Raw genomic sequence first — 10215 nt, forward strand, 5'->3', positions numbered from 1 at the left:
TTTGCATCATTTAAACATTTTCCCAAAAACAATTAACCATAATAAATTTTACTCATGCCACACAAAATGGGTATTATTCATATTTAAATCATATCATTATTTAGAGCAGTATTTTCCGAAACATAATGCTAATGTATATATATATTTATTTTCCTGAAATTAAATGTTGTAAGATTATACATATATTTTCATGAAAACAACTAGTTTAGTTTATCCCTTTACCTGATTCTTGAAGACCCCCTAAAATATACCAGTCCTGCACCTGCAAGCCTCCCTGTTCAACACCCAGAAATCAAAATTTTCCAGAACAAAACTTTAGTATTTTCTTGACTACTACAATTTCTACAACTACAAGAAAGTCAAATACTGAATAAAAAGTCTTACTCTAAACTTGGGATGGAGTCCAAGTTAGCCCTACTGACGATCCACTCCAACAGACTTGAAGATAACTTCCCCAGGAGTGTCATGACGGCTTCGGATCTCGATCCGACGAAGAACGAACCCAGAAACTTAGAGAGAAGGGTGGGGAACCAAAGAGGAGAAAGAAAGAGAAGTTTGTGCATGAATTTTTAGCCAAAAATGAAGTTTAGGATATACACTGACCTTCGTCAACGAGGTCAAGAAGGAAATTCATCGAAAAATGCTTACTCCTCGTCAACGAAATTCAGAACTGCGATATATCTCTCGGTATCTTCTCGTCGACGAGACACGTCCCCGTCGACGATCCCCTCATGTGTGCTCGTCGACGAATCCCCTGCGTTCATCGACAAGACCCTGTTTAAATATTAAAATACAATTTCCTTGTCCCCCTTCTTTCATTATTTAAATACCATAATTTCTCCAAGTCACTACAGAACCAACCGAACAAAGGGAGCTCACCGCACCGCACCTGACCGAATTACCTTTTCGGGTAATTTGGTTGATCAAATTTAACCGGAATAGTTTGAAATTAATTATTAAAAACATAATATTGTAAATGTTTTCCCAAACTAATATACTTTCTTTTATTATATATATATATAAACACCAAAGCATGGGGATGTGACCTATGTAGACAAACATTATGCGTCAATAACTTATGTAGACATATCATATATATCATATTAATTTAAATTTAAATGTTAATTAATTATTAAATCGGTTAATTCGATTAACTGAATTAAAATTTCTCTTAACCGAACCGAACTGAACCGACCAGACCAAAATTGGTTAGTTAATTCGGTTAATTTTTGTTTCCCCGAATTATGCTCACCCCTATCTATATCCATGCTTTGAGTATTATGTTTACATTATGTCATATTGCAATCTATGATAACAATAATTCATAGATTTTTAATAAAAAATTTAAAAGTATAAATTGTTGCCCTACCAAGAAAGGAGTCAATTTATGTGTTAATGTATTCTAATATTTTAATATTATTTTTTATTTTTTTTTAAGATTACATCGGGTGTTGTAGCTCTCCCAGCTCATCCAATTATGGCAGCGTCTTTGGGGTGCACAGACTATGCCCACTCCTACGGAAGCCGCCTCCACAGCCCTTCAGGAATAAATCGAAATTTGATCAAGCAATAAGAATCGAACCAAGGACCTCACCGTCAAGCGGCAATCCCCAGCACGCCCTTTCCACTGATCCAATGTCCGGGGGGCAATATTTTAATATTATTAATTTATATATGGAGTGAATGTAATTTTGGATAGGACATGAATCTTAGATTGAGAGATATATGTACATTTAAATGAATTTTTAATTAACGTATTTCATTAATCCATAAGTCAATTATGTGAGTGCACTTTGATTTTAGGTATATAGAATTCATTTTAGATACATTCTATTTATTAAATACATGGGTAATGAAAAATTTAGCGTACCTATAAATAAACCTAAATAGTCTTGACTTTATACAAACATAGTTTCTACACACCAACCTCTTCACATTATTTTCATCACCATTCAAGTTTAAAGAGTTTGATAACTTAATAAATGATTTTTTTTTTTTTTTGTGGAGTTTTGGATTGTTCTGTTTTGTGCAGAATTAGAGAAAGTTATACGATTCAAATCAGGTTGTTGTATCTTGTGGCAGACAAACCAATCAAAGTGGAATTTTGATGCACCGATTTGTGGGTTAAGCCGAAAAATTAGAAAGGATTTGAATCTCTTAAAAAAAAAGTGAGATATATGTACCTCTAGCTAATTATGAATCTTATTTATATTTTTTTTTCGATGGTATGGGAACTCCTGCCATCGACGAGCCCTTCAGACCCCCTGATGCAGCACCAAACCCACGGGGTGGCGGCCTTTCTCTCTGGTTTGCTGCCCAGTTAATCGGATGCGGACACAACTTAGTCACAGTTAGGTTAGACATTTAGGCAATTCGCTTCCCATGACACATCGCAGGGCGCGTACCCCAAAACACAGTTGCACTGCATCAAACTGGGAGCATCAACTGCGTGCATCAACCAGGACTCTAACCCTTAATGCTCCTACTGTTGACCCACCCATGTGGGTGCATTTATTTTGCTTGGGAAGTTGCAGCGTTGTGGTGCATGCGCATCCTCGAGCAATGCATATTTCTTTTATTGCTGCTCCATCTCAATGTTCCTCTCTGATATATATATATATATATATATATGTGCACACTGCTTTGTAAAGCTGTGAGTATCTGAGAAAAATATACAGAGTGAAGAAGAATAAAGAGCTGTGTGTGAGGCAGATAGGTTTGTACTGAGAGTTGAGTTGAGTTGAGTTGTGTTACTCCTCCTCTCTTGTATCTCTCTTATTGATCTTATAGTGAGATTCCCTCTCTCCCGTGGACGTAGGCCGAGTTTGGTCGAACCACGTATTTCTTTTGTGTTCTCTGTGTGATTTTAATTATGTTTGTGTTGCTGGATTCATCCCCTTACCCCCTAACAACTGGTATCAGAGCTTGGAAAGGATAAGGAGCATTATTTTAAATGAAAAAAAAAATCTATGCTTACCTTCGGGTTCGGCGATGTCGAAACGAAGTTGGGACAGTTGTCGCAAAGGCTTCACGCACTGCCATACCAGCTCCTCGAGTTGCTTCCCCGCAAAGATCGCGCGCAGCTGCTGATTGTGTTGATCGTGTCGGATCTCTCAGCCGCGAGAGTGGTTGCCTAGTGAGGTCCTACGAAGACCTCCATTTTTTTTTTCACTAAGTAGTGACGGAGAAAGGTGAAGAGAAGATTGAATCTTCCCCAGCAAGTCACAAAAGGTTTTATTATTATTAAACAACAAAGGAGTTTGAAAAAAAAAATGGTCACATCTTAACTTTTCTGCTTTGGAGTCCATTTTGCAATAGAGAAGCTACATGCAGAAGCGTTTGCTGACACACCCTAGAATTCCAATTTTTGTCCACATCACCAGTGGGGCCCACATATATTAGTTTAGACTTATTCCTAACTATTTTGATCATTCCAGACGCATTGGTGCAGTCGATTTTTCCAAAATCGGCCTCTAAGTTATTATTTTATAATGAATGACAATTTATCCAAGTTCAGCGTGGAGAAATTTGATGGTGGTAACAATTTCAGTTTATGGCAGAGTACTATCAAGGATATCTTGATTCAGCATGATTTGATCAAATTGCTAATCGGGAAGAAGTTAGAAAATATCAAAGATGATGATTGGGTAGAGATGGAAATGAAAACGGTTAGTACTATTCGTTTATACTTGTCAAATGAAGTTAAATATTCTGTTTTAGATGAATCATCACCTATTGAGCTATGAAATAAATTAGAACAGAGATACATGTCAAAATCTCTAACAAACAAGCTATTTTTGAAAGAGAAACTCTATCAACTAAAAATGGAAGAAGGGGTAAATATTTTTGACCACATAAATGACAACAACAAGATCATTACCCAATTAATGAGCTTTGGTGTAAAAGTTGAAGAAGAAGATAAATCACTTCTTCTCCTGACATCTCTACCACCTTCTTATGATAGTCTTGTCACAGCATTGCTTGTTGGTAAGGAAACTTTGAATTTGGAATAAGTGATGATTTCACTATAGGATACTAACACCTAAAGAAAGCCAATTGTTAACCTCCAAGGGCGTGCCTTGGTCACATAAGGTGAGAAACTGACCAGGAGCAGAAATCAAAATAGAAATTAAAATCGTGGAAGATCTAGAAGCAGACGGTTCAAATCAAGAGCTCTAGGAAATTCCAACAATACTCAGAACAAAAGGCAGATCGAGTGTTGCAATTGTGGCAAGATTAGCCACTACAAAAATCAATGTCGATCCCAGAAGAAGGAGCCATAAAATAAGACCAAAGCAAATGTCGCCTCTTCTTTAGGAGAAAGAGATGCACTGTTATGCTCTTTGGAAAGGAATGGAGAGTCTTGTGTATTAGACTCTGGAGCCTCGTTTCACGCAATAGGCAATAAAGAAATGCTTAACAGGTATGTACCTGAAAATCTTGGCAATGTTTATTTTGGTGATGACAAACCTTGTGAAATTGTAGGAAAAGTAGAAGCAAAAATAAATTTGACAGGTACCACCTGGAGTTTGACTAATGTCAGATATATCCCTGATCTCAAGAAAAATTTAATATTTGTTGGACAACTTGCAAGTGAGGGTTACTCTACAACCTTTTGTGGTGATAGTTGGAAAATTTCCAAAGGCGCAATGACATGCTTGCGCGGTAAGAAAACTAGTACTCTTTATATGACCACAGATGCTTGCACGTCAATTTCAGTTGCTGCAGGGAATGAAGATTCAAACCTATGGCACCAGAGACTCGGTCACATAAGTGAGAAAGGTTTGAGAATCATGAACTCAAAGGGAAAAATACTAGGTCTCTAGTCAGCTAATATTGACCAATGTGAAAGCTGCATCCTCGGCAAACAAAAAAAGTCAGCTTTCAGACATTCGACAAAACTCCAAAGAAAGAAAAATTAAAGCTGGTGCACACCAATGTTTGGGGACCAAGTCCAGTTTCATCCATTGGCGGGAAATCCTATTTCATCACCTTTATTGACGACCATTCCAGAAAGGTATGAGTTTATTTCTTAAGACATAAATATGAAGTGTATGATGTTTTCAGGAAATGGAAGGTCATGGTGGAAAATGAAACAGCCTTAAAAATCAAAAAGCTGAGATCAAACAATGGTAGTGAATTTGAAGATAGAGAATTCAAAAGGTTTTGCTACGAGCATGGGATCGGACTTGAAAGAACCGTGCCAAGTACACCCCAACACAACGGCTTAGCAGAATGTATGAACATAACCTTGACTGAGAGAGCCAGAAGTATGCGATTACAAGCAGGTTTACTGATTATGCGCTTAAATTGAGTAATTAGGTGTTTTAATTCATACATTAAGGGTTATATTTTTAATTAAATACCTAATTACTCTTAATAATTTAATATTGTATCCTATTTATAATATTTGGGTTTTATTGAGTAATTTATGAATTTTTTGTATTTTTTTATCGTAGGGCAATTATCGAGAGATAAAATTGGCACCGCTTCGTAATTCGCACATAATTTTTTCTCCTAAGCTCCGATCAAGACGATTCAAAATTCTAGAGAAATATGAGAAGATTATCTACAACTTTAGTGTTTAAGGTTTGAGCGATACAGGCTCTAAAATGGTCAAAATCGCCCTTGTCTGCTGGGAAACAAAGAGAAGAAATAAGGAAAGGAAAAAAGAAAAAAAATATATATACACATTGATTTGACCCGGCCATGCAGACGAGTCCTGGGTCTTCTTCATCGTGCGCTGCTGGGTAGGGCTAGCCCCCCTCTCCCTTTATATATTTTCTTTTCCTCTCTCTCAGGCCCCAACTCCCTCTCTTACTCATAGCTTCTTTTCCTTTCTCTCCTTTCTTCTCTCTCCCTATCCTCCTTCTCCCTCTCGGTTCTCTCTGCTCCCAGTCCTTCTCTCTCTTCTCTTCCCTTCTCACCTCTCTTCTCTCTCCCTATCCTCTTCTCCTTTCCCTCTCCTTTCCTCTTGTTTCGCTGCTCCCCCACTGCAAATTCCCTCAGACCTGAAGCCATAGCCAAGCCACCAACCCTCATTTCTCCTTTTTCTTATCTTCTCTCTAACTCTCTCTTCTCGTCTCCCTGCTCTCCTCTTTTCTCTTTTTTTTTCCCTGGTTTGTCTTTCCCTCTAGCTACAACCGAAGCCTCGCAGTTGTTGTCGCTACTGTCACGAAGAGAAGTCCCCTAGTTGCTATTGCTACTATCACGAACCCGAGAAGCCTCCCAGTTGTTGCTGCTGCTAAAGGACGTGAGAACTCTTTTGCTGCCCCAGCTTGCCCAGAACCTGCTATTGCTGTGTGCGTTGCTGCGGTTGCTCCTCTTCCTCCAGCCAAGCTCTCTATTGCAGCTACCATCCAAGCCAACATTGTCGCTGCTTTGCTGCACCTCCCCTTCCTTTGCTGCTGCTCCACGGGCCAGCCATATGCTTCGCCCTCTAGTTTTTTTTCTTTTCTTCCTTTCTCTTTTTATGTTTGCATTTAAATGATATGTGGAATATTTGTTTTTTTTTTTTAGTTGGATTTGAGTTGAGGTTATGAAATTTTGAATAATTGTTGCTTATTTTTAATTAAGTTAGTTGATTTTCTTTTTCTTCTTAATTAATACTAGTGTTAGATTCAATCTTGCTTGAGTTAATTTTTCTATTGATTAGAGTTCGGGTTGATTGTCTTCTTTAAAATTTAAATGTTGTTGGATTCTCTTTAAATTAAGTTTAGTTTAATTAAAATCTGAATTTTCATTGTGGTTATTTTATTGTTTAGTTGTTAAAGTTCTAATTTTGGTTAAGTTCTTAATTGCAAAAATTTGTTTTTTTTATTCTTTCTTGTTTGAGTTTGTGATTGGTTGAGTTTTTAGAATTGCGTGTTTTAATTACGTATGAAAGTTATCGTCTTTAGTTTTTATTCTAACGTTCAAAAGCATGTTTCAATTCTTGTTCAATTGTTAGACGTAGGATTTTTGTTTCTCAGTGTTTCTCATTGTTAAATTCAGTGCGTGTTAGGATTTAAAATTTAAGTTGCATGTTCATTTAATTTATCAAAAGAATCTCAAACAAACCAGAAAACCCAAATCTTAATTGTGTTCAGTGACTTTTCATTTTCGATTGGAACTACGCAAAATTTGAGATTAAACTGCATTCCTTGAGGAGACGATCTGGCCTTTGGGCTAAATATTACACGACAAAACTCCTATACTTGGGATAGCTTCTGAGCTGCTCATTTTTAGTGTGAGTCATTTACCAAAGCAGTTTTGGGCAGAAGCAATCAACACAACTACTTATCTAATCAACTGAAGTCCATCAGTACCATTGTAGTTCCAGTTACCAGAGGAGGTATGGAGCAAAAAAAAGGTAAGACTTTCACATTTAAAAGTTTTCGGTTGCGTTGCTTGTGTACATATTAGTGATCAAGCTAGGGGCAAGCTTGATCCAAAATCTCAAAAATGCACACTTCTTGGATATGGTGAAGATGATTTTGGTTACCGCATCTGGGATGATCAAAACGAGAAAATAATCAAAAGTCGAGATGTTGTTTTCAATGAAAAGGTTATGTACAAAGATGCGACATCATCAAGTAATCATGCACTATATAACCCTAATATTGTAAAGTTAGATGATTTCACTAATAGCAAAGTGGAATAACATACTATCGATAATTCCCATACAGGGGAATCTATCATAGAGGAGTGATTTAAAACACCACAGACTCCAACTTCGACTCCTACTCCGACACTGAGGAGGTTTTCCATACCACATGTACCAAATAAGAGATATCTGGATTACTTGTTACTAACTGATGCAGGTGAACTAGAGTGCTATGATGAAGCATGTCAGGTGGATGAGGCTAGTAAGTGGGAACTTGCCATGAAAGATGAGATGAAATCCCTCATTGACAATAGGACTTGGGAGCAAGTTAGATTACCCAAGGGAAAAGAAGCTCTTCAAAACAAATGGGTGTACCGCATAAAAGAAGAGCATGATGGTTCGAGAAGATACAAAGAAATAATCGTGGTCAAAGGTTTCCAACAAATAGAAGGTATTGACTACTCAGAAATCTTCTCACCAGTTGTGAAACACACAACCATTCGGACAGTTTTGAGCATTGTTGTAGTAGAGAATTTACACCTTGAGCGGTTAGATGTAAAAACTGCTTTCCTCCATGGTGATCTAGAGGAAAAGATATACATGCACGAACCTGAAGGTTTTGCAGAGAAAGGCAAAAAAAAACTTGTTTGCATGTTGAATAAGAGTCTGTATGGTTTGAAGCAGACTCCAAGGCAGTGGTATAAGAAATTTGATGGCTTCATGCAAAAGAATGACTACCGAAAATGCAACGCTGATCATTGTTGCTATTTCAAGAGGTATAAATCAACTTACATAATTCTTTTACTTTATGTTGATGATATACTTGTTGCAGGATCAGATATAGACGAGATCAAAAAATTAAAAAGGTAGATGTCCACTGAATTTGAAATGAAAGACTTGGGTCTAGCAAAATAGATGCTTGGAATGAGAATTACTAGAGACAAGAAGAAGGGAACTTTGTAGTTATCTTAGGCCGAGTACATCAGGCGGATCCTCAAAAGGTTCAACATAAGTGATGCTAAGGTAGTTAGCACCCCATTAGCCGATCATTTCAAGTTATCAAAGACTCAGTCTCTAGAGTGAAAGGAAGAGAAGAAAGAAATGGACAAAATTTCATATGCTTCAACTGTAGGAAGCTTAATGTATGCTATGGTTTGCACGAGACCAGATCTCAATCATGTAGTGGGAACCGTTAGCAGATTCATGTCAAATCTAGGAAAAATCCACTAGGAAGCAGTAAAATGGATATTTCGATATCTCCGAAGTACAATTAACAAATGTTTATGCTTTGGAAAAAGTGATCTAACATTGCAGGGATACGTAGATGTAGACTTTGCTGGTGAGGTAGATTATAGAAGAAGCACTACTGGATATGTATTCACAGTAGGTGCTATTGCCGTTAGTTAGGTATCACAAATATAGAAAATCGTTGCTCTATCCACTACAGAGGCAGAGTATGTGACCATGACAGAAGTGAGCAAAGAGATGATTTGGTTATAGGGTTTGTTGACAGAGTTGGGTTTCAAGCAGGTGAAAAGTGTTTTGTATAGTGACAGACAGAGTGCTATACACTTGGAGAAGAATCCAGCATTCCACTCAAAGACCAAGCACATTGGAATCCACTATCATTTCATCAGATCTTTTTTAGATGAAGGGGTATTAGCAGTTGAGAAGATCCTTAGTAGTCAAAACCCAGCAGATATGTTAACAAAGACAGTGGCTAGAGAGAAATTGGAGTTATGCTCAGATTCAATAGGTCTCCTAGATCTACTGAAATCATCCAGAAGTTGATCCCTACATGTGCACCTCAACAAGGGGGTGCGGGCAGTCTCTCGAGGGAGTGCGGACTCCTTGAGTCTAGGGCGAGGTCACAATGTTACAGCATCAAAGTAGCGGACACTTGGTTGCCTCCACATGTATGGAGGGTGTGATTTGTTGATCCACCCATGTGGGTGCATTTATTCTTCTTGGGAAGTTGCAGCATTGTGGTGCATGCACATCCTCGAGCATGCATATTCCTTTTATTGCTGCTCCATCTCAATGTTCCTCTCTGATATATATATATATATATATATATATATATGTACACTGCTTTGTAAAGTTGAAAGTGTCTGAGAAAAATATACAAAGTGAAGAAGAACAGAGAGCTGTGTGTGAGGCAGAGAGGTTTGTGCTGAGAGTTGAGTTGAGCTATGTTACTCCTCCTCTATTGTATCTCTCTTATTGATATTATAATGAGATTCCCTCTCTCCCATGGACGTAGGCCGTGTTTGGCCGAACCACGTATTTCTTTTGTGTTCTCTGTGTGATTTTGATTGTGTTCGTGTTGCTAGATTCATCCATTACGCCCTAACACCTACTAGATTGCCCGTAATGCCTTGGGAGCATGAATCTTATTTATATTTGTTTTAATTCTAAGTTGTTCTTCTTCTTTTTTTAGTTATATTTGTATTAAATTTTCTAACAGTATGTTGTTGCATGCTTATAATGGGAAGTTTGCTTACCTGATTAGTGTCATATCTTTAATAAGTTAGGTAATGAATTACTTCAATTAAAATAGTAATAGAGATATCGTAATGTGAGCTTTTTATACCATTTTTTGTATTTTATGAAGTACCAATTGACGTAGA

Source organism: Malania oleifera, chromosome 3 (genome assembly GCF_029873635.1).
Source record: "Malania oleifera isolate guangnan ecotype guangnan chromosome 3, ASM2987363v1, whole genome shotgun sequence".
Taxonomy (NCBI): domain Eukaryota; kingdom Viridiplantae; phylum Streptophyta; class Magnoliopsida; order Santalales; family Ximeniaceae; genus Malania; species Malania oleifera.